General features: G+C 36.7%; 1 protein-coding gene across 1 annotated transcript in view; it reads left to right on the top strand.

The window, feature by feature from the left end:
* The first annotated feature begins 3,423 nt into the window (after positions 1 to 3,423).
* LYST (lysosomal trafficking regulator) overlaps positions 3,424 to 26,649 on the top strand; it is a 201,967-nt gene continuing 178,741 nt past the window's right edge. Inside the window, 1 exon segment of the mRNA XM_051993556.1 lies at positions 3,424 to 3,690. The gene's annotated coding sequence lies outside the window, so the exon portion shown is untranslated.

Here is a 26,649-nt window from a genome sequence, read left to right on the forward strand (position 1 = left end):
TATAATAGAGTTGCCTTTCTTCTATTGATGGGTACCAATTTGTTTCCAATTCTTTGCTATTAAAAAAAGTGCTACTATGAGGATATGATAAACCTTAGGATTTCTATTCTTTTTAAAATCTAGACGTATATAGTCAGTAGTGGAGCTGTTGGGTTAATAGAAATGAACAATTACTTTTCTTATTGGCAGTATAATGGATAGAGTATTACATTTAGAGTCAGGAAGATATGAGTTTCAATCCTCTCTCAGACATTTACCAATTGTATGAACTTTGGCAAATCGTTTCATGTTTATTAGCCCTAGCTTTCTCATCTGTAAAGGGGGATTATAGTAACTCCTATTTCAAAGAGGTTGTTGAGAGGATCAAATGAGATAATATATAACATTGCTTTGCAAACTTTAAATTATTAAGTGCTATTATGTTCTTGCCTAATTCTAAATTGTTTCCTTAATGCATGAATCTCCTATATTAGAATCACTATCTTCTCATGTTATCTTTAACATTGATTCTGCTTTTCTGTCACTTTTACAATTTAAAAATTGCATGCAATACCCATGGTCTATACCAGCTCTTGTTTCATATTGGATTGTAGTAGTTTGTGAAAGGGCTAACACTGATTGTACAGCAATTCTGAATTAATCAGAAATACAGGAGGGGACACAAGGGATGAACAGGGGTGGTATTAACGTTTATTGCCCAAGCTAGAGAGTAACAATTCTTGGAAATTTTGACAAACATATGTTGATTTTGATTGGCAATTGATCCCTAGCATGTTGCTTAACTTTTATATTCTTGGGACCTCTCTCAGACAATCCCCATCCAGACTCTGCCTTCTCTGGCAACGGCAACAATGGGTGAACTATTGGGAGTTGTCTCAAAGGATTAGAGGATAGGGTAGAAATGCTGTAAATGCTTATCTATTACATCATCTAGCATTTTGGGTTCCAAACACAAATAGCTATACCAGTAATAATACATTTATTTAGTGCTTTAAGGTTTGCATAGCACTTTCCTTAATATTGCAAGGAAATCATGCATCTTATTTTATATATAAGGGAGATCTGACTGAAATATACCCCATAGAGCATATATGGATCTAAATTGAACTTCCTTGGCCACTCTCCAGGACAAATGTGCCCAGATCTAAAGGATTCTGAGGTTATGCTGCAGGCTGCTGGTTACTATGCTAGAAGCAAGAGAGAAGGAGCTTGGGTTAAAGAAGATTAGTCACTGTCAAGAAGAGCTGACTATTAAGTAGATTTTTAAGGAAGCCACTACCCTCTGGCACTCTCCTGCAATATGTTGTTCAATCGTTTTCATTCATGTGCAACTTTTCATCACCCCATTTTGAGGTTTTCTTGGCAGAGATACTCGAGTGGTCTGCCATTTCCTTCTCTAGCTCATTTGACAAATGAGGAAACAGGCAAATGGGTTAAGTGACTCGTCCAGGATCATAGCTAGAAAGTGCCTGAGGCCAGTTCTGAACTCAGGAAGCTGAGTTTTCCCCCACTCTAGGCCAGGCTTCTCCATGGTGGACAGTGAGAAGGAGGAATCTGTCCATCTAGTTATACTGTGGAATTGCACATGACATTGAGAACAATTGTGCTGAGGTGGACAGTTTTGAGACTTGACCTCAAGCCTTGGGCTGTCTCTTCGGTTTTGTGTTTCTTTCTATGTTGATAGAACATAATGTGGTGGCCAGTGTAGGTAGCCAAACAGCAATCATTAGAGATGGACTTTTCATGGTGACTACTTTTGGAGTTTGGGAGTTCTTGGGCTCCTCAGCCTTAGGTGATTGGTAGCTGGATGTGGTTTTTGGTTAGCTATACTCTTCTCCAAAAAAATGACTACTGACAAGAAGATGAGCCCAAACCATGCCCTGGCTTGCCAGGAGATATATAACAAAGATGATACGACTGGTCAGGAATCTTATGAAATGTTTCATGTTTAGATATTTTAAGTATCAACCTTCAAGGATAGTAAAATAGGAGTTACTGGTTACTGTTTCATAATTTAAGTTTTTTCTTTGTCAATGTTCATGTCAAAACCTTTTTGTTTTGTAGGCATGTATGTGTAGGAAATAAAAAGCTTTTACTCTGATTTTTGTGTGTGTGTGTTTAGGAAATAAAAAGTTTTATTCTAACTGAATTTTGTGTATGTGTGTGATTTTAGAAAATAAAAAGCTTTATTATAACTGAATTTTGTATGTGGGTGCATGACTTTGTTTAGGAAATTAAAAAGGTTTACTCTGAATTCCTGTGTGTGTATGTTTGTGTGTTTAGGAAATTAAAAGCTTTATTCTGACTGCATTTCCTGTTTGTGTGTGTTTAGGAAATAAACTTCAACTGAATTTCATATGTGTGTATTCTAGGAAATAAAAAGCTTTACTATAACTGAATTTCATTATATATTGAGTACCTTCACATGAAGTTATTTTTGAGAAGATCCTAAACGTGGGCCAAATCTAAGTTTTGTGATTTTTCCTTTGGGGTTTTGGGATGACTGGCATACAAAACCAGAGAGAAGAAAGATCTTGAATCCCCTCCCTTCTCTCTACCTGTCTCCCTTTCCACCCTTCCTCTCAAGGCCAGCCTCTCCCAGGACTGAGCTCAGAGATAGGGTGCCTTTAGTGGGTAAAACCAGGGCTTCTTAAACTTTTTTGCACTGGAGACCCCTTTTCACCGGAGAAATTTTTACATGACCCCGGGGTTTTTAGGTATATAAAACAGGTCAATAAATCAAACATTTGCTAATAATAAATCATAATTTCACGACCCCCACATTCAATTATGAAAGGGATTGGAACCATCGTTTAAGAAGCTGGGTTTGTGAAACCTATCCGCAGGCCCAACTGCAATCTGGTGTCACATCCAGATGAAGAATGGTCAAGCGATTTGTAATCTCACATTTAAGAATAGGTTTAAGGGGAAAGGCCTGGAAATCAACTGTAGCCGATGGGGTCTATGTCCTTCTAAGCCCCGGCGGTTCTGGGTGGCTTCATTTTAAGTTTCATGCTCAAAGTTTTTGCTCTTCGTTCATAGTAGGACAGAGATTGCAAACACTCCGCAGCCCTCGCCCAGAACGCCACAGGCTGCTTTGCAAACTCCTCCTCCTAGAGGATCTCGGCTTTCTTTTCCCGATCTCTCAAGCCCCTCATGCAGTGCCACGCTTGGAAGAGAAGGAGCCGAGGTCTGAAGGGGATGGCTCGCTTCAGTCTCTGGGATGGAAACTCCAAGACCGGAAACGCTCCTCCACATAGCGTTTCTCACCTCTTCAGGCCCCCCCACTCCGCGGCGCTGCATTCAGTGAGCCCCCGTTATAATCCCTCCTCCCTCGGCGCTCAGGCTCCGTGCGTCACGTCGCGAAGACGTCAGCTTGGATCTCCTCCGGGGGAGCCAAAGGAGGAAGAAGGGGGTGGGAGGGGTAGGGAAAGAGGTGGAGCCTCTTGCGCAGGCGCAGGAAAGTGGCTTTGGGCTAAGGAAGGGGGTAGCGAGGAGGAGGGGCTGGTGTTCCCGGTTTCCTGGGTTACTGGAGGGGGCGGAGGGATTGGGAGTCCGGCGGCGGCTGCAGCGGCTGAAGCACAGCTACGATTCCAGCGACAACAACGACGACGACGACGACGACGCGGGATTCTCCCAGCCTGGGGGAGGGGGAGCGCGCGGCGGCGGCGACGGCGGCGGCAGGCGCAGGTAAAAGCCGCTGTGCAGGCCCCCTACCCTGGCGTCCCTGGCCGCGGCAGCCCGTGTGCCCGTCGCTCTCTGGAGCCGGGGAGGGCTCCTGGGGCTGTAGCCGCGCGCGGCCGGCCCGGGATGGGGATCGGCCCCGACTCCACGGGGAGCTGCGGGAGCCCCGGCGTGGGAAGGGCGTCTTCCTGCCAACGCGGAGCCGCCTTAGGACGTTAAGCGCCCCGGCAGCATGGGGCGCACCGAGCTCTGGCTCTGGTCGGCTCTGGCTTGGTTTTCTTTGCCTTGCCACGGTCGCCACCCGGACTCTGGTTCGGTTTTTCCTATTTGCAAGGGAGGAGGTGGGATTTAGGGACGTGCTTTGGTGCCTTTCTTTTCGAGGGATTTGCATTGGCGAAGGGCGTCCAGCATCTTTCCCTTCCCTTCCCAGGGCCTTGGCTGGGGAGCTCGTGGCTGTAGGCAGAGGTCGAGAGGGAATTCTGACCCTGACCCCAAAGCTGGTGGGTCAGTCACCGCCCTCCCCCTTTCACTTCTCCTTTTCCCGGCAAGATCTTATCTACCTGTCATGTCTTTGACCTCCCCTCCACCCCCTGTCGTGTGACCGGCTTTGGCCATGGCACAAGGCTGCATCCCTTCCTTCTTCCCCGATGTTGCCCAGGGGAATCTCTCCTGAAAAGCCTTGGGAGCCGCGGTGGAGATGCTGCGGGTCCAGCGCACAACTAAGGGCCGAGGAAATCTTGCCGTGGGTGGGCAGGAGACTAGAGGTGGGGTTTCCACAGGACAACTCTGAAAAGTGTTTCCAAAGGGAGAAAAAACACACACACACACTTCTCATATGTTTCCCAGTTTCAGTTGTCACTGCTAAGCCATTCCCAGTATTCTCTTAAGTAACAAAACTTAGTAGCAGATGCATTTTTTTTTTTAAAAGCAGATTGGAAATTTGTATAGAACTGAAAGATTGACAGGCAGTTCTTGGCTATTTAACAGAATGGTCACAACGGAATGAGTTTTCTGGAAGTCATATAATTTTAGAGTTTAGAGTTTAAAGTTTGAAATTTAAAGTTTATCATTTTTCCAATCTCTTTTCCCTCTGTTTCTTTCAGATAAGGAAAACTAAGGCTCAATTTAGGGTGAGGAAAAAGCTTTGTAAATATATTCTTGTTTCAGTTCAACAGCTAATTAACATCAGAGCCAGAATAGAATACAGATCTCTTATCTTCTGTACAGTGTTCTTTTGGTCATACCCTCGTTCTCATTTTCAACATCTTAGATATCCGGATAGTCAGTGATTCTTGGCGTCTGTTTTAGTAATGTACTATTTTAGTAGCATCTTCTGAAATTATTTCTGTAATGTTTTGGAGAGCTTTAATTAAGTCAAGTAACATTTAATTAAGCACTTACTATGTGCCAGGCACTGTGCTAAGGGCTGGTAATACACAGAAAACTGAAAAATAGCCTCTGTTCACCACCAGTTTACTGTCTTTTTCAGTTGTCTAATAGTAATATTACTCTTGTTACCACAACCACTACTACTGTTACTACTCCTCTACTGCAATCACTAGTCCAGTGAGGTTAAAAATTTATTAGGTGGTTAAGCTTTATTTAGAGGGTAGTAAATAGAATACCAGACCTGGAATCAGGAAGACCTGATTCAAATGAGGTCTCAGACCTTAGCTGTGTGATCCTGGGCAAGTCATTTTAACACTGTTTAATTTCCTCATCTGTAAAATGAGTTGGAGAAGGAAATGGTGAACCATTTCAGTTATCTCTACCGAAAAAAACTCCCCCCAAACCAATGAAGTCATTAAGAATCTAAAATGACTGAAACAACTAAATAACAATTCTCTGCTGCAAATTTATATGCTCCTCCCCCCCCCCCCTTTTTTTTCCCTGGACATCTAAGTGGTTTTAGTGGATAAAGCACTGGGCCTGAAGTTAGGAAGATCTGGATTCAAATTTGGCTTTAGACACTTACTAGTTGTGTGAACTGGGCAAGTCACTTAACACTGTTTGCTTAAATTTCCTCACATGTAAAATGAGCTGGAGAAGGAAATGGTGAACCACTTCAGTTATCTCTCCAAAAAAGCCTCCCAAATAAATCATTAACTGAACTGAAATGACTAAATAACAATTCTCTGCTGCAAATTTATATATTTTTTCCCTCCTGGGAATCTAGGTGGTTTTAGTGGCTATAACACTGGGCCTAAAGTTAAGAAGATTTGAATTCAAATTTGATCTCAGATACTTACTAGCTATGTGACCCTGTGCAAGTCATTTAACTGTTTGCCTCAGTTTCTTCATGTGTAGAGTAAGCTGTAGAAAGAAATAGCAAATCATTCTAATATCTTAACTAAGAAAAGTCTGACATGACTGTTTATTTGACATGGTATTTTAAAAGTTTTATTGGTGTCTTTCCCCCAAGTACCCTTCAGAAAAACAATTAAGTTGAAATTAGGCTCAGGATAAGTAAAAGTTGAGTACTTTCATTCCCCTTTCTTGTCTCTCCTCTCTCACTCCTTTTGGGATGAGAAGTGTGTTCCAGCCTTTGTTTTCTGAACCAAGAAGTTTATTTGAGCTCACCTGTTTTTTCAGTGTTAATATTTTTATTATTATAATCATGAGCATGTTCTATTTGCTCTAGTTTCTTTTCTCTGCCTCATTTTAAGCAAGTAGTTGATAGTATTGATATGTAGCACTTTTCCAGTTATGTGGCTGTTGTACAATTGAGGCATTTAATCCAGATGTGTTTGTTTTTTTCATCTTGTCCATCTTATCCCTGTGTTTTTGCTGTTACTTCATTTTGGACAAACTAATGATCTCTTCTATATTTTAATGTTGTATTTTTTCTCTTAACATAAACATGAAATCTTGTGCTAACTTCAAGCTTTTGAAAATATCATCTGTGATACCAAAAGCTATAACATATTTTTGTACTCTTTATATACACACAAACATATACATAAAGTTATTTTTGAGAATCTTTTTATTCAACTTTATGTAAATTATTTCTATATTTATCAAGTTTGTTTGTTTTTGCTTTGAAATTATTTATTTTAACATAGGCTTCAGAATTCATGTTTCTTGTCCCAATAGTGTAGCTTTACTTATCCATTTAATAAATATGTAATAATATTTGTAAATGAGGTCTAGCAATTAATAATGATTTACTTAAATCAGATCTAGCTAATTGTAATGAGATATGATCAATTTGATTTCATGGAATGTTGCTTGAAATAAGTACCTGGATTTTTTTTTTTGGCAGTAACTTTTGCTATAAATCTATTTGGGAATACAGAATTTGACCTTGAGAAGTCAGCTCAAAATAATACAGTATCTGTCTTTGCCTTTTATAATGCAAAAAATGGTAAAGAGGCTAATATATTAAAGTAAACCTTCAATTAAAATACATTTTATTAACCATATTAGCATCTCAGCTTATGAACTGATAATTAGGTGATTTTAAATTGATTGTGGTTAGTCTAACCCCCCCCCCCCCCTTCCGATTCATTTGTAATTCCTATAATTTGTATATCACTTATATTTCCCAGCATAACTTTCTGGCACTACTTCTCAGGGAGCTGTCCCTTTAAACGGACTGTCAAAAAGAGCAAGAAAACAGTTAAGTAAAAATACCTAATATCTGTAAAGTCAGCTATATGCCACATTGATTCACTATTCCATTGCCCCTCCTTATTTTTTCTTTGTTTTTTTGTTATTTAATATTTTATTTTTTTTTCAATTACATGTAAAAACAATTTTTAACCTTCCCGTTTCCTTTCCCCCGTAACTCCCTCCAAATTTTGAGTTCTAAATTCTCTATCTGCCCCCCTCCTCGCTTTTTGAGAAGGTAGGCACTTTGACATAGGTTATAAATGTTTAATCATGCAAAATACATTTCCTTGTAAGTCATTCTATGAAAGAATCCCTAAGTTATTCATAGCAAATAGACATACAGTGTACAATGTTCAGGTTCTGCCCATTTCATTTTGTATCAGTTCATGCAAATCTTTCCAGGTTTTTCTGAAATCATTCTGCATGTCATTACTTAAAGCATAATAGTATTCCATCACAATCATGTAGAACAATTTGTTCAGCCATTACTCGAGTAATTGATGGACTTCCACTTAATTTCCAATTTTTTGCTACCACTAAAAGAGCTGCTATAAATATTTTTGAACATATGGGTCCTTTGCCTTTTTGGCTTTTTTAATTTCTTTGGGATATAGATTCAGCAGTCATGGTATTGTTTGATTAAAGTGTTTTAAAGCCCTTTTGGCATAGTTCCAAATTGCTCTTTGGAATGGTTTAATCGGCCAGTTTCACCAGCAATACATTGGTATTGCTCTCTAGAATGCTTGAATCAGCCAGTTTCACCATTGGTATTTTAGTTTTCCTACATTTCTTCCAACATTTGTCATTTTCCTTTTTTTTCATATTATCTAGTTTGACAGGTATGAGGTAGTAACTCAGTTGTTTTAATTTGCATTTCTTTCATTAGTAGTGATTTAGAGCACTTTTTTTTATATGATTATAGCTTTCTTTGATTATTTTGTTTGAATTTGCCTGTTCACATCTATCTTTGATTATCAATTGAGGAATGGCTCTTATTTCTATAAATTTAACTCAGTTTTCTATGTTTGAAAAATAAACTGTCAGAGAAATTCACTGTAAAAACTTTTTCATAATAATGATTTATTTCCAACTATGTATTTCCCTCCATCCTATTTTCCTATTTATCCTACTCTCCCTCTTTTTATTTTAATTATTCTCAAAAGTGTTTTGCTGCTGACCTTTATCTCCCCCAAACTATCCTTTCTTCTTTCAACTCTATTCCCCTTTCCTCCTCATCTCCTTCCCTTTCTACTTTTTTGCATAATAAGATAGATTTTTACACCTGATAATGTGTATATTATTCCCTCTTTGAGCTAGTTCCAATGAGAGTAAGGTTCTGTGTGCTCCTTTTCCCACTACATTGTAAAAATTTCATCCAAGTCTTTTTTTATGTCAGATAATTTATCCCAATTCACCTCTCCCTCTCCTCTTCTCCCAGAATATTCTTTCTTATTCCTTAATTTTTTTTTAAAATAATCATACCATTATATTCAGTTTATGCCTCTGCTTTCTGTGTATGTATACACCTTTTAACTGACCTAATAATGAGAAAGTTTTTAGTAGTCATATCATTATTCCAGATCGGAATATAAACAATTTAACCTTATTGAATCCCTTATGATTTTTCTTTCCTTTTTACCTTTTTACGCTTATTTTGCATCTTGCATTGAAAAGTTAAGTTTTCTATGTAGTGCTGGTCTTTGTTCAGGAATGCTTGAAAGTCCTCTATTTCGTTGAATGTATATTTTCCCCTCCCAGAAAGATTAGACTCAGTTTTGCTAGTTAGGTCATTCTTGGTTGTAACCCTAGCTTCTTTGCCCTCTGGAAAAATCATATTCCAAGCCCTTAATCCTTAAGGTAAAAGCTGCCGAATCTTGTAATGTCTTAATTATGGATCCATGATATTTGAATTATTTTTTTTAGCTACTTGCAATATTTTCTCCTTGGCCTTGGAGGTCTGGAATTTGGCTATTATAATATTCCTGAGAGTTATCATTTTGAGACCTTTTTCAGGAGGGGATCTGTGAAGTTTTTATTTTTCTACTTTATCCTCTAGTAAATAGCAGGGCTCCTTTTTTGATCATGAGTTTCAAATAGTTCAATAATTCTTAAATTATATCTCCTTGATCTATTTTTCAGGGCAGTTGTTCTTCCAATAATAGATAGTTTACATTTTTTATTTTTTTCATTCTTCTGATTTTGTTTCTTGATGTCTCATGAAGTCATTAGCTTCTACCTAACCAATTGTAACTTTTGAAGAAAATAATTTCTTCAGTGAGCTTTTGTTTCTCTTTTTCCTTTTGGCCAATTTTGCTTTTTAAAGAGAACTTCTCTTCAGTGAATTTTTGTGCATCTTTTTCTTTTTTTTTTTTCCTTTTTGGTTTTTCAAGGCATTCTTGTCTTCATTAGATTTTTGTGCCTCTTTTACCATTTAGCCTATTCAATTTTTTAAAGTGTTATTTTATTGAATATTTCTTTGTGCCTTCTTTACTAAGCTGTTGACTTTTTTTTTTCATCATTTTCTTGTATCACTCTCATTTTTCCTTCTAATTTTGACTCTGCTTCCCATATTTGATTTTAAAATAGTCTTTGAGTTGTTTCATGGCCTGAGATCAATTCATATTTTTCTTGGAGGCTTTGGATACAGGAATACTGACTTTTTTATTTTCTTCTGTGTGTTTTTTGATCTTTTTTGTCACCATAAAACTTTCTATGGTTCAAATTTTTTTCCTTTTGTGTACTTACTGTTTTGCAACCTATTTTTTTTTTTTTTACTCTTAATTCTATGTTAAAGTGGAGCTCTGCTTCCTGAGTGGAGGGGCCATTGTCCCAAGCTTCAGGTTTTTTGTGCAGCTATTTTCATAGGTATTTCTGGGAGCCTGTGAGTTTTTGGTTCTTCCAATGTGGTATGATCTAGGGAGAAGTGTGTTGACTACTCACATGAACTGTGCACTGGTTGGTAAGAGACCATAAACACAAATTTTTTTTTTTTGTTAATAGTTTATTTTTCAAAGTACATGAAAAGATAGTTTTCAACATTCACCTTTGCAAAACCTTGCATTATAATTTTTTCTCCCTCCCTCTGCCTCTCTCTCCTCTCCTAGATAGCAAGTAATCCAGTATAGAGTAAACACAGCATAAAAATTTTCAACCCTGGAACTGTGACCAAGATCCCTGCTATCCTCCAGCTGAAAGTTCTGTTCTGCTAGTGCTTCTTTTCATAGACCCAGGATTGCAACCCAGATCCAAATATAGACAATGCAAGAGTGTTCTGTCTCTAGCGCCAGCAAAGGGACCCTTAATAAATCTTCTTTTGACCTATTACCTGATCTCCTTACCACTGTGGGTGGAAAATGCTACTGATGCCACTGATTCAGTCACCCTGAGACTTGTTCGGTTTTTTTTGTTGTTGTTTTGCTGAGGGCTAGTCTATATTGGACTGTGCTTCATTCTTACTCAGGTACAACAGAACTTTCCTGTCACCCTCTAAGTTGTCTTGGGCTAGAAAATTGTTTCTCTTCATTGTTTTGTAGGTTCCAACACTCTAGAATTTGTTAAGTCTCATTATTTAAAGAAATTTTGAAGGGGTTTAGTGGAGAACTCATGCAAGCCCCTGCTTTTATTCTGCTTTCTTGGCTCTGCCTGCCTCCCTCCCCTTTTCAAGGAAGGGTAGAAGAAAATACTTTCCTTCTCATAGATCTTTTCAGCTAGGCTTGGGAATAGTTTCACAAGCATTCAGTTTTGATTACTTGTTGTTGTATTCATTTACATTATAATCATTGCATATATTATTTTATTTGCTCTTTCTACTTGCATTTTGTTTATATGTCTTCCCATGCTTCTATATACTCATAGTTTCTAGTAATAATCTGTTATGTTCACACACTAAAGTCAAAATTGTTGATCCATTCCCTATTTAATGGGAGTCTAGTTTGTAAGTTTGTTTCCAGTTATTTGTTTCCATACAAAATGCTGCTATAAATAATTTGGTTTACATGTGATCTTGATTTATCATTAATTTCCTGTGAATTTTACTGATGTTTATTATATACTTTTAGTGATCCTGCTTCTTAGGACCATAAATAAGAATGGAAAATGTTGATTAAAATTTTTTTTATTACAAGCTTAATTTTCTACCTGGCTGCACTCTTTTGGATTTCTCCATAACATTCCATCCAAGAATTTCTTCATTTTACAAGATCACAGTTCTGAAATTCACACCTCATCAGTACCCTGTACTCCTAGGGCTTGTCTGATTGGAAGTCAGAGGACATGCTTCTCCTAGAATCTCTGTTTAAGAAGGATGCCCAGAGCAGCCATCTCTTCATTTATCATAGTACCTCCTCTCTGGACTTCTCCATCATACCCCAAATTAGGTACTTTTTATCTCCTCACTTTTATTACTCCTTTTGTTTTCTATCTTCTTAGAATATAAGCTCCTTGAAGGAAAGAACTGGCTTCTTGTGATTTGTATTCTCATCATTTAGTACAGGACTTTGACAAATGTCCTTAAACAGAGAAACTGTTATTGCCTTTGGACTTTACTACTACTGCCCTAGATGTAATCTATGAAAAATGGCACTGAAGAAAAAGGAATAGGAAGACCAGATGAATTAGACTAATTATACGCAGAGTAGGTGATACAATTTTAAGGATTCTCAATTCTCAGTGTATCTGAAATAAGAGGAAAATAACAAAGACAAGGAAAAATCTTGATTCTTTTTGTTACCCTAAATCTCATTTTCTCATTTCTTCAAAAAAAGTATGAGAATAACCTACAGAGACATTGAGGGCATCTCTGATGAAGGTATGAGAAAAAATTAGGCAGTCTTTCTAAAATGATAGTCTATAGCAGACCACATATATCTTTATATCTTTCCACTTAGACAATTGGCTGAATGGTATGGAGAATACAAAATACCATCATATTACTGTTTGTTGACTATTAAGAATGTTATAGTTGGAAGGAACCCCAGTAACTAACTATCTAGTCCAACTTGAAAGAAATCCCTCATTTATCATCCAGTCTCTGAAGACATAGTATCTTTCTACTTTTGGATAGTTCTAATTGTTAGGTAGTTTTTTCCTGTCAAGCAACTCTCACTCATTGTTTCTAGTTCTACCTTTGGATAATTTAAGATCAGGTCCCTCTTGGAGCCTTCCACATGATAGACCTTCAGTGAGTTCCATCATAAGTTCCCTGAATCTTTTCTTCTCTGGGATAAATATCCTCAGTTCTTTCACCTGGTTTATGGGGCTTCAGAGCTTACAGGAATTATTAGATTCCTGGCACATGAACTAATAGACAATGGATTCCTTAAGGACTATTTCTAGGACTTATGGACATGTGTAAATTTTCAGGATGATTCTTGTTATTTGTTACATTACTACTAGCCTGTGTTATATTGCTATGTGCTATTGTAAATTATGTATAATGCCTCCCATATTGATGGATTTATGTGTACCCGTTTCAAGTGAGCCCCTTCAGAAACCCGCTAATCTGATTTGACTTCCTATTTCCTTTGGTGTTTTCATCTCCCTTCCTGAGGTGTCAAGGAAGGCATGATCACCTTTTTTGGAGGGTTCTCACCTCCTTGAGAAGTCAGGGAGGTCATGACCACCCTATGTTCTAAAACAAAAGAATTACATTGGGCTCTTAGATGTCCAACTTTTCCACACTGAAAACATCGACGAGTTTCTCTAGAATTCCTTTGCTAAGGAGGACCTTGTCTTTCCATGTTCATCATAGTTTGGGCATAATAAGCATTTGTGCCCATTGTGGCACAGCATCTTATGATCTCCTCTAAAGGAGCATTTTTGTCTAGCCCCCATATAATTCTCTTGCAAACCTCATTGGCATTTTCCTTAGCCAAATGTCTAGTCATTATTTCTGTTGCTGCATTGCCTCCAATGGTTCTTATTACAGCTGTTTGCAAACGTCCCACAAAATCTGCAAAAGGTTCATTGGGACCTTGCTCTATTTTTGTGAAAGCATTATTTCCATTTTTCTGTCCAGGGAGAGAATTCCAAGCTTTTATTGCAGCCTTAGAAATTTGCTCATACACTGTTATGGGATAAATCTGTTCTGAACTCTCTGCATACTGACCTTGACCAGCTAGTTGGTCAAAAGTGATTTGTCCAATAGTGCCTGTTTATCTATTGTGTTGGGCTTGAATCCTACATAATTCATGAAACTCCGAAAGCCACAATAAATTTCGTCCCGGTTCTAGACATGTTTTCGCTATGGATTTCCAGTCATTTGGGGTTAGGATTTCATAAGACAAATTATCTAGTAACATCTTCACATAAGATGATGTAGCCCCATAAGAGCTAAAAACTCTTCACCATCCTGGTTGCCCTTTTTTGAGCATTCTTCAGATTTGTTTGAGATAGAATGTCAGTTCCAAAGGCCTAGAGAAGAAAGATGAAGTGCTATGTGAAAGGAACAGTAAAGAGGCCAGTCTGGTTGGATCTTAGGATTTGGGAAAGGGAATAATATATAATAAGCAAAACAAGAGGTATGGCGCCAAGATGACAGAGAGTAGACAGGACTTTGTCTTAGCTCTTCCTGGCTTCCCTCAGAATCAACACTAGATCAAGCCTCTGAACAGATTTTGGAATGTAACAAATTTCCAGCATAAGTTATCTTAAAAGGACTTCAGAAAAAGCCTGGGGGTGGGGTGGGGGAAGGGAAGAAGAGACACAGTCCAACACAGGTACAATGCAGGGAGGCCCAGGGCAAGGAGAGGAAGGGGGAGGGGAGAAGGAGGAAGGAATGGGGAGGGAAGTCTAGTAGGAGGCTCTTAGTGGCTATTCTGTCTTGGTCAGAAGGCTAGGGAATCAGCAGACTAACTGTGAGACCTCTGACGTAACTACAGAAAGCAAATAGTGAGCCCCCAAACCCTCCCCCTTTCCCCTGCAAAATAGGCAGGACTAAGCCAGCCCACCCAGCATAGAGGGGAAGCCTGTAGCACCACTGACCCCAGGGCAGCTTGAAGTCCTTGTTGCCCTGTAGCTGAAGCTTGGGACAATTTCCCCTATGCTCTAGGACCAGCCCTCAATCTTTAAAAATGAGCAAAAAAGCAAAAAAGAACTCTTGACTGTTGATAGTTATTTCAGAGATAGGGAAGAACAGAACCCTAGTCCTGAGAACACTAAAGGCAAAGCACCTCCTGATGAAGTCTCAAAGGGGGATATGAATTAGTCTCCAACTCAAAAGGTTCTCTTGGAAGAATGCAAAAAGTGTCTTAAAAGAGAAGTAGAAGAAAAATGGGAAAAGAAAATGAGAGCTTTGCAAGAGAATTTAGGAAAGGCAACAGTAATTGAAGAAAACAACTTCTTAAAAATACATTTGGTGAAATGGAAAAATGTACTGAAGAAAACCACCTTTTTAAAAAAAATAGATTTGGTGAAATGGAAAAAGAGAACAACTTGAAAAATAGTATTGGTAAAATAGGGGAAAAAAAATCTAACAAACAAAATAGTCCCTTTAAAAGTACATTTGCAAAATGCAAAAGGAAATAAAAAGCTAACCGAGGAAAATAATTCATTAAAAATTAGAATTGGAAAATGGAAATGAATTATTCAATGAGACACCAAAAATCATTCAAACAAAACCAAAAAACAAATGAAAAAATAGAAGAAAATGTAAAATACCTCATTGAAAAAACAACTGATCTGGAAAATAGATCTAGGAGAGATAATCTAAGAATTATTGAACTACTTGGAAACTACAATATTAAAAACAAAAAAAAAAAAAAGCCTGGACAACATCTTTCAAGAAATCATCATGGAAAACTGTCCCTGTCCTATTATGCTAGAACTGGATAGTAAAAACAGCCATTGAAAGAATCCACCAATCATTTCCTTAAAGAGATCACCAAAATGAAAGCTCTAAGAAATAGTGTAGCTAAATTCCAGAATTATCATATCAAGGAGAAAATACTGCAAGCAGACAGAAACAATTCAAATATTGAAGAGCTATAATCAGGATTACCCAGGATTTTATCACATTCTACTTTGAAGGATCAGAGGACCTGGACATAGGTAGACATCGGTCCTTCTATGCCACAGTGCAAAGGAACTTGGACTGCAAGAATCAACTACCCAGCAAAACTAAACATTGTCTTTCAGGAAAAGATGGACATTTAATGAAATAGGGGGATTTCATTTATTTTTTATGAAAAGACCAGGACTGAACAGAAAATTTGATCTTCAAGCATAAAACTCAAGAGAAGCATAAGAAGGTAAAAAAGGTAGGGGGAAAAAAAAACTTTGTTTTTTAAAGGTTAAAATGTTTTCATCCCTACATAGGAGGATGATATATGTAACTCTTGAAAACTATATCTTTGTTAAGGGTATGCTTAGAGAATGTAGGTATACGTTGACTTTAATGTGATGATATAAAAAGGAAACTAGGGGTGGAAAAGGGATTGTACTGGAAGAGAAGGAGAGAAGAGGTAAAATGGGATAAATTACATCACATGAAGAGGCTAAAAAGACCTATTATAGTTGAGGGAGGTAAGAGAGGGGGATGAGTATTGTTTGAACCTCAATCTCATTTGGCTCAGAGGGAATATTATACATATTTAATTTGATATAAAACCTTTTCTCTCTCTAGAAAAGTAGCAGGGGGGAAAGGGAGCTAATAGAAGGGGGAAAAGATAAGGAGAGGGAGGGGCTGAAAAAAAGGAAGGCAGATTGAGGAAGGTGGTGTTCAGAAACTAAACAGTGGTGAGGAGAGAAAGGGGGAAAGGGAAAAAAGTATAATGAGAAAAATAGGGTGGTGGGAAATACAGAATTAGTGATATTAACTATGACTTTGAATGAGATGAACTCTCATAAAATGGAAACAGATAGCAGTCTGGATTAAAAGCCAGCATCCTACAATGTGTTGTTTCCAAGAAATACATTTGAAGCAGAGAGAACATACAGAGTAAAGGTAAAAGGGTGGAGCAAAATCTATTATGCTTCAGCTGAAGTTAAAAAAAAAAAAAGCAGGAGTAGTAATTCTGATTTCAGATCAAGCAAAAGCAAAAATTTAATTAAAGAATACCATTCTGCAACTTAAAAAAAATAAACAAAGCAGGAAAGTAAATTGGATCAAGGCTGTGGAGGGTTTTAAATACCAAATAAGAGTTTGATACTAGAGACTACTCAACATTGAATAGTTAACAAGGTCAGACTTTAGAAAAACTACTTTAGTTAATATGTAGAGGTTCTTTATCTTTTTCTCAGGTAACATTTTACTGATTGCAACAATCCCTAGAACATTATCCTGTTGTACAGTAAAAATCAAATCAAAAAGAAAAAAATGAGAAAGAAAATAAAATGCAAGCAAACAACAAAAAGAGTGAAAATGCTATGTTGTGATCCACACTCAGTTCCACAGTTCTATCTCTGGATGTAGATGGCTCTCTTCATCTCAAGATCATTGGAACTGGCCTTGATCATCTCATTGTTGAAAAGAGCCATGTCCATCAGAATTGATCATCATACAATCTTGTTGCCTTGTGCAATGATCTCCTGGTTCTGATCATTTCACTTAGCATCAGGTCATGTAAGTCTCTCCAGGCCTCTCTGAAATCATCCTACTGGTCGTTTCTTAGAACCATAATATTCATTATTGAACAATAATATTCCATAACATTCATACACCATAACTTATTCAGGCTTTCTCCAATTGATGGGCATCCACTCAGTTTTCAGTTTCTTGCCATTCACTACAAACAGGCTTGCCACAAACATTTTTGCACATGTGAGTCCTTTTCCCTTCTTTAAGATCTGTTTGGGATATAAGCCCAGTGTAAACATTCAAAAGATATGCACAGTTTTATAGCTCTTTGGGCATAGTGCCAAATTGTTCTCCAGAATGGAGAGCACAACTCTACCAACAATTTATCAGTGTCCCAGTTTTCCCACATTCCCTCCAATATTCGTCATTATTACTTTTCCTTTCATCTTAGCCAATCTGAGAGGTGTGTAGTGGTACCTTAGAGTTGTCTTATTTTGCGTTTCTCTGATTAATAGTGATTTAGAGCACCATATGACTAAAAATGGTTTTAATTTCTTAATCTGAAAATTGTCTATTTGTATCCTTTGACCATTTGGCAATTGGAAAATGGCTTGAATTCTTATAAATTTGAGTCAATTCTCTATTTTAAAAATGAGGAAAGACCCACCTTTTTTTTTTTTTTTTTTTTTTTTTAGCTGAGGCAAATTTTAGTTGTGCCCAGGGTCACACAGCCAGGAAGTGTTAAGTGTCTGAGACCAGATATGTACTCAGTCCTCCTGACTTCAGGACTGGTGCTCTATCAAGCCCATCTTTTTAGTGCTGGTATTTTTCTGATGATCTATAACTGTGAGTCACATTATACCATTGACTTTGAAGAACTGAAATTGAGGAGAGACATGTAGTGTAGGTATAAGCAGGCTATCACTATTACACATAAGAAGTAGAAGTAGCACTATGAAGGATGATAACTAAGGGAAAAAAGAGCTGATCACATAATGAGATTAGATAATTGATAAGTAGTCTGCATGCTGTTGTGTATACATCGGCACCACTCTAGTAGAGTGAATCTGAGGGGGTTTAGCAGTAGATAAAGCTACCCTCACCTGATTCTTCGCATTCCACTTTATTCTCCCTTTCATCATCATAGCACTAGCCATTGTCCACCTCCTTTTCCTCCATGAAACAGGTTCCAACAACCCTTCAGGCATCAACCCAGACTCAAACAAAATCCCCTTCCATTCATAATATACCATTAAGGACGCCCTAGGCCTAATCCTACTACTCCTTGTACTCCTCCTTTTAGCCCTATTCTCACCAGACTTGCTGGGAGACCCAGACAGCTTCTCACTAGCCAACCCACTAAACACCCCTCCCCACATCAAATCAGAATGATACTTCCTATTTGCATACACAATCCTCCCAACAAACTAGGCGGAGTCCTGCCCAATGACTTTAGAAGACACATTTTTGGGGGATGGGGTGGGGGTTATTAATAAAAATGGCAAAGAATGAATTGGCATGGATTAGTTTTGATTTTCTATGTTGAGTTCACTGGACTTTTGGATAATGGAAATAGTTTAAAATAGTGTGAGAAAGCTAGAAACATTAGACATATTGAATAACATTCAACATTAATTTCAGAAGAATTCAAGGGAAAATTCTCTTTTATTAAGAACAATATTAATGTCTCAAAATTATTTCAATTAACCAAAACGGAATAAAATCATTACCTAAGATAGTCATTTTAATTTTACAGTGTTTACTAGAATAGATGAGAAAAGATAAAAAGGGCACTTAGTCTCTAAGTAAAGTCAAAGCTTTTTTGATAACTAAATTATGTATAGAATAGACAAAAATATTTAAAATCAAGAATCATTCTCTAATAAGTAGTCAAAAGATCATGGAAGAGTTCTGAAAAGAATTGCAGACTTAATAAACTCCTGAAAGATTATTCATTAATCATATTTATTGGGAGTCAAATCAAGTCAAATCAACTCTGAGGTGTTACCTTTCATCTAGCAAACTGGTAAAGATGACAAAAGATAAGAAAAATCATTGCTGAAGGGACTGCAAGAAGACAGGTATACTAACACATCAGTAGAACTTTGGTAGACTTATTCTGGTTCAACTTGGATTTACTCTGAGAATATGACCACACTGATTCAGAGGGCCCATTGCTAGGGATATATGGAAAGGAGATCAGAGATAGAAAGTTCCTATATTCATCAGAAGATTCATAGCTGCACTTTTTTTTTTTTTTTTGGTAACAGAACAAAGTAGCTATTCATTGATTAAGGAGTAGCTAAGTAAAATGTGGTTTATGAATGCAATTATGTTATAAATATATGTGTTATATATGTATAAATTATGTTATAGTGATGCACATGATGAAGATGGGAAGTTATAACTGATACAAAGAAAATTAAACAAATCTAGGAAAATAGTATACACAATGATAATTACAATGGAAGTGGAACAAACGATAAATAAAACTGAGCAATATAATGACCAGACTTGGCCCTAGAGTTGGAGTTGAGAAAAGGTTCTTTGCAGTGGTAGGGGATTATGAACATGGAAAATTAACTATACTGTGAGATATGATTGATGTGCTGTTTTTGCTGAACTTTTTTTTTCTTTGTCAAATCTTTGTTGCAAGAGATGGTTCACGAAATAGGAGATGAAAAGGAGAGATATATTCAGAAATTATATTTTTAAAAATACCAGTGGAAAAATTTAAAAATTTGGACAAATTAGTTATATCATATAATTCATAGTAATAATATTACTTGTATTGTTAAGCTTAATATAAGATTAAAGTAGTGGATAAGACGGCTAGCATGAATAACCAGTTCAAGGTCTACCTCTGACACAACCTGACTGTGTAACATTAGGTAAATAACTTGAACTTTGAATGCCCCAGACAACTCTTTGAGATGATAAATTTCAGAATAGTTTTCTAATTTGTATTGATAAAGGCAATTTTCTTACTGGGAATTCACTATGCTTTGGGTCATGTGTTATGGATTTGATTTAATTAATCAATTTAATTAATAAACATGTTTGTGATGATCTTGCTGGTTGCAAAAAGCTTTTATGTATATCATCTCATTTATTCCTTACAACAACTTTGTGAGATAGGTATACTAATTTTATAGATGGGGAAATAAAGTCTCTTGCTAAACCTCTTGCAGTTGGTAGTGTGAGCTGGAATTAAAACCAGTACTTCTGGTTTCAAGTCCATTGCTCTTTATGAAAGAAATTGCAAATGTAATGAAGTGTTTTGGATAATTCTTTAAGGAATTTGTGGAAGATAGGAAAAAGAGTAGAGATGAGTAAATATCCTGGTTTTCTAAAAAAAGAAAAAAAAATGGATTATTTAAACTGAGACCTGTAGTCTTGAGATCATTGCATTTCAAAATTCCAGAACAGATTATTAGACCAAGTGTTGATCTCTTACTAAGTCTTGCTCACTAGGTTGTACAAACCTAGAACCTAGAATTATTGATTCCCTTTCAGCTTCCTTTTAATTATAAGATATATGATTTTTTTTCTCCTTTTCTTGACCATCCTCGCTGTTTTTGTCTTTATTTTTTTAAACTTTTTGTTTTCAAAACATATGCATTGTTTTCAATATTCATCCTTGCAAAACCTTGTGTTCCAGTTTTTTTTCTAGCAGCTCCTCAAATTTCCACTCATTTTCTCTATTGTATATAGCCATGAATGTCTGCCATGCAAAAGTGAAAATGAAGTTACTAATAATATCACATGAATGTTCAATTGTTGAAACTAAATTGTATGTACAAACAAGCTCTGTACAGGATAGATAGGAAATACTTTAGAGAGGTAAGGCACTAAAATTAGGAAGTATTGGTAAAAACTTCCAGTAAAAGATAGTATTTTAGTTGAGACTTAAAGGAAACCAGTAATAGGAGATTAGGAGGGAGAGCATTCCAGACCTGGAGGACAGTCAGAAAACATGCCTAAATCCTAGAGGTATGGAGTGTCTTATTCATGGGACCGTTCAGAGGCCAGGGTCATTGTTTGAGTGTATGGTGAGAAGTAAAGTGTAAGAAAAGCAGAAAGGTCAGAGGAGGAATAGGCTATGGAAGACTTGGAACACCAAGCAGCATTTTGTATTTGATTCTGGTAGTGATTGTATTTGTCATGTTGTGTGAGAAAAATCAAACCAAAAAGGAAAATAAAACCATGATAAAGAAAAAAACCAACAAGCAAAAGATGAAAATACTGTGCTGTGATCTACCTTCAGTCTCCATAATTCTCTCTCTGAATGCAGAAGGCACTTTCCATCACGAGTCTATGGGAATTGCCTTGAATCACCATCTTGTTGAAAAGAGCCAAGTCCATTACAGTTGATCACATAACTTTGTTGTTACTGTGTACAGTGTTCTGGTTCTGCTCACTCCACTCATCATCAATTCATGTAGGTCTTTGCAGGTTTTTCTAAAATCAGTCTGCTCTTCATTTCTTATAGAGCATTAATCCATTACTTTTATATACTATACTTTATGTAATCATTCCTCAACTCAGGGTTATCCACTCAATTTCTAGTTCCTTGCTACTTCAAAAAGAACTGCCACAAACAAACAAATTTCCATCCAGTCTTCCTGGCTAATAAACCTTGGCAATATCCTCTGCTGCTCATTTTGTTTAACTCTTCACATATAATCATTTGATAAATAAATCTTCTACCATTTTTACCTATAGCTTTCTTTGTATGATATCTAATTTTTAGTGGGATTTGATAGAGAAAAAGAAGATTGTCTCTTTAATCCTTTGTGTGTGTGTGTGTGTGTGTGTGTGTGTATCTTATCACAAGTCTTCCATTACTCTAGGGCTTTCAGATAAATCACTTGCCTTTTGGAAGCTATAGTTGTCTTTAGCAAAAATGAAAGTATTGGAGAGGGTGATGTCTTAAAAGTCCCTTCTATCATTCTGATTCTGAATTACTCATTTTTTTTCCCTTTATAGTCATTATTTACAAAAATATAGTTAAAGGAATGGCTGCCTCAAGGTAATGGTGGGTTGGCCCTCATTTGAAGTCTTCCAATTTCTCCTCAGCCCAATTTATCTTTCCATTACTTTTAGAATCAGATATAAAATGCTCTTTGGCTTATAAAATCCTTCATATTTTGATCTGTTCTTGCCTTTTGAGTCTTATTAGTCTTTGGTCAGTAGTATGGTGATGTACTGACTGAGATTCCTTTTAATTCTGAAGTTTTATGATACTATGAATTTTTTTTTTTGGGAAAAAAAAAAAGAGATCTGTTCTAAGCATGTTAAATTTAAGAATGACAGGAGAAATTAAGTTGTAAATGTTAGATAGGCAGTTGGTGATGCAGGACTGTATCAGTCTGTCAACAGATTGTCTATTGTGTCCCAGTATTGGAGATAAGTATAAAAAGAATTAACAAATCTTTACTCTCAAAGGAGCTCTCATTTTAAATCTGAGAACCATTTATGGAGAAGTAATAAACCAGAACCCTGAGAATACATGTAGCACTGAATTCATTTTTTGGTGAGGCAGGGTAAAGCTAAAATATGCAGAGAGAAAAATGTGAAATTACAAAATATTGGTTTATATCAAGGTAAATTAGATGTAAAAAATGTTTCATTTTTCTTACCTATGTGTCGTGGACAAAGCCTGTAACTATACATTTTGTTACCACTAGATGGAGTTCTTGTATCAGAAAGCTTAAATGTTAATTAGCTAAGTAGATTAAAATTGTTTAAAAATAGTTTCTGTTATTGAGTTTTTTGATTTTATATATCTTTAAGGTACTTAAGGCCAAGTATTAGTAAGTGAAATATATATGTTCTTTTAGGTGGTATCCTGAGTATTAGTCAAGAAATATTTATTAAATGCAATGTGCATTCTGTTAAGCCTTTTCCTCCCCTTCCTCACCCCCCAACCAAACTTAAACAAACTCCCCCCCCCCCCCCCCAGAACTAACCTAAACAAAACAAGAACTAGTCTCAGCTCTCAAGGAGCTTACGGTCTAATGGGGGAGATACAAACAAAAACAGGGTACAAACACCTTATACAGAGGTCAAATTAGAGATAATTTCTAAGGGAAAGCATTAAGATAAAAGAGAACTGGGAAAGGCTACACTTGGAAGATAGGAGGAAGCCATGGAATCCAGGAAGTAGAAATGAAGGGAGAAAGGGTTCCAGGCATGGAAAGTAGCTGTTGAAACTGCCTAGAGTTTGAAGTAGCTAGTTGGTATAGTGGGTAAAACACCAGCCCTGAAGTCAGGAGGACCTGAGTTCAAATGTGGCCTTAGACACTTAACACTTACTGGCTGTGTGAAAGAAAATGCCTAGAGTCAGGAGAATGGCAAGTGCAAGAGCCAGCAAGGAGGCCAGTGTCACTGTGTCACAGGGGATGATAAAGGGAATAAAGCAAGAGTGCAGAGGAAATGAAAGAGCTACATGAGGGAGGGCTTTAAAACTCAGACTGATCCTAAAGGTTATAGGGACCTACCGGAATTTATTGAATACAGGTGGGTGACCTGGTTAGATGTGCACTTGTGATCATTTGAACAGCTGAATGGGGGGTTGAACTAAGGGAAGGGGGGAGAGACATTTAGCAGGCCATTGTAATCCAGATGGCAGATAGTGAGGGTTGGTGCCAGACAGAAAACAGAAGGAACATAGGGAGAAATGTGAGAGCTAAAAATGACAGGATAATGAACGCTGTTTTGTGATCGTCTTGTGACCAGTCAATGCATTTAAAAAGTCTGAAAAATGTTCAGTACCACAATCTTGGTTCTCCCACCTCTGCAAAAGAAAGGAATGGTGGATAGCTTCTCAAATGCTATGGAGAGAAGACAACCAGCCGGAAGTCAGGAAGGCATGAATTCAAATCCAGACTTATTAGCTGTGTGACTGCTGGGCAAATTACTTAAACCTGTTTGCTTCAGTTTCCTCCTGGGTAAAGTGGAAATAATATCACCTACGTCCCAGAATGTTATGAAGATCAGATGAAAAATTATTGGTAAATCACTTAGTACCCAACACAGTTCTGTAGAAATGTTAACTACATTTTCTTGTGAACTTGTCTTTTGTCATTTTGCAACATTTCACTTTTGATTGGTTTGTGCTTGTTCTTTTGATTTATATTGTAGTCATACTGTTTTCTTGTCATTAACTTACCCTGCAACAGATCATGTAAATCTGTGATATTCTATATTCAATATATTGATTGTTTCTTGTAGCATGTTGTTCAGTCATTTTTTTCTGTCATGTCTGACACTTTATGATCCCATTTGTTATTTTCATGGCAGGGATACAAGAGTGGTTTACCATTTCCTTCTCCAGTTCATTTTGTAGATGAAGCAAATAGGATTAAGTGACTTGCTCAGTCACATAGCTACTACATGTCTGAGGCTAGATTTGAACTCAGGAGGATGTCTTCCTAACTTTAAGTCCAGCAATCTTATCTACTGTGTCATCTATTTGCTTCTTATAGCATTGTAATATTTGTTGCATTCAGGTACCACAGCTGATTTAGACATATCCCATTCAATGAACACCTATTTTATTTCCAATTTTCTATTATAATAAAAATACTGCAAATAAAAGTTTTTGTCAGGACTCTCATTAGGGTATACGTCTAGTAGTAGAATCTTTGAGTCCTATTATAAATTGCTTTTCATAATGGTTGTATTGATTCACCTCAAATAATTGTGTGCCTCTCTTTTCCCATAACCTCTCCAACATGTCTCTTGTTTGTCATCTTTGCCAAGTTGCAGGATATGGTATGGAATCTCAAGGGTTTTTTTGGTTTTCATTTATCTAACCATTGGAGATTGTTTTTTGATCTTGTCTATATATAGGATATATGCCTCATATATATGTATATATACATATAAATATAATGTTACTTATACATCATAGTTACCAAACCATTATCAAAGATATTTGATACAAATATTTTTCCCCATTATGACTTAATTTTCTTGCTTTAGGTACATGAGTTTTGTTTGTGCTGAAGCTTTTTAGTTTCATTTAATCAGTTATGTATTTTATCTTTTGTAATTGTCCTATCATTTGATTGGTTAAGAATATATTATAACTGTGAAAGATATATCATCTTTATTTTCTAAAAATTTTAATGTTACGATCTTTAATATTATAGTTATATAACTCTTCAAAATTTAGTATTGTGACACAAGGTGTTGACCCAAGCTTAATTTTTCCTAGACTGCATTCCAAATTTTCCAGCAATTTTTATCAAATAAGGAATTAAAAAATTTTTTTTTGGTTTATTGTGCTTTTGGATTATTGAATTCCATTGTTTCTGAGTCTCCCCTGTCTAGACTGTTTTATTACATCTTTATTTTTTAATCACTACCAAATGGTTTTGATGACTGTTGCTTTATAATAATGTCAGAATTTTTCATTTTTGCTTCAATTCATTATTTTCCTTAATATTCTCAAACTTTTGTTTCTCTAAATGAATTGTTACTGAGTTTTAGAAAGTGTTCTTTTGAGAATATGATTGGTATAGTATTAAGACTATAATTTAATTTGGTAGTATTATCATTTTTATTATATTGCCATGACTTAGCCAAAACTATTGAATACTATATTCCTTCATTTATTTATGATATTCTTTATTTCTTTAAGGAAACACTTAGTAATTGAATCACCTTTTCCTCTTGCCCTCATGTTTTTGTCTGAATTTAGAAGATTTTTATAACTTTTCATATATATATAAATATGTTGTTTCTTGTTGGAATACATGGGAGAGCTGCTGAAATACACGGGAGCCACCTAATAGTGGCTACTGGAGATCCAACCCAGAATGGATCTCCTCTTGTGAGAGGATGTTGTTGTTCTCTGATGTCTGTAATATTCTCTTCTCTAAAGTATAATCCTTCTCTGGGAGCAGGTTTCTTTGGGGGCTTCTGGAGGCAGCCTTAGCCTTCAGAGTAGTAATAATCACCTCAAATGTAGCCAGCTGTTAAAGTCCAGTCCTTTATTGTCTCTTTCAAAATAGCCCAATTAGTTTTCTTAGAGGCCTATCTCTCTCCTTGGTTCCAAGAGCTCTTGTTGCTAGACCTTTAGCTCTTTCAGCTTCTGCCTCTAGCTCAACTCCAACTTCAAAGCCTCCAGCCAGCACAAAGGTGATACATGGAATGAATCTGACTCCGCCTCTGAGAGTGGGCTTGTCCTTCCTGACTTTGAATCTCCTGGACTCCTTGTGAATTTTGTAGAACTCCAGTGTTCTACATGAAGATGTATTTAGAGATAAATACATTAGAGAGCTTGAGAACTGTTAAGTACCATGCTAAATTAGATAACTGACTTAGCACCTTGTAAGAATTTTTTTTTTAAATAGCTTTTTATTTACAAATTATATGCATGGGTAATTTTACAGCATTAACAATTGCCAAACTTTTTGTTTCAATTTTTCCCCTCCTTCCCCTCACCCCCTTCCCTAGATGGCAGGATGACCAGTAGATGTTAAATATATTAAAGTATAAATTAGATACACAATAAGTATACATGACCAAACCGTTATTTTACCGTACAAAAAGAATCGGACTCTGAAATATTGTACAATTAGCCTGTGAAGGAAATCCAAAATGCAGGCAGGCAGTAATATAGGGATTGGGAATTCAATGTAATGGTTCTTAGTCATCTCCCAGAGTTCTATCGCTAGGTGTAACTGGTTCAGTTCATTACTGCTCCATTGGAACTACCTTGTAAGAATTCTAATAGACCTCTCTGACTGAGAGGCCATTGTGTTATCTGACCTCTCTCCTCTTTGCTCTGCCTCCAATTTATTCCATTCCTAGTCCACATCATCTGT

The sequence above is a fragment of the Antechinus flavipes genome, chromosome 4 (assembly GCF_016432865.1).
Source record: "Antechinus flavipes isolate AdamAnt ecotype Samford, QLD, Australia chromosome 4, AdamAnt_v2, whole genome shotgun sequence".
NCBI lineage: Eukaryota > Metazoa > Chordata > Mammalia > Dasyuromorphia > Dasyuridae > Antechinus > Antechinus flavipes.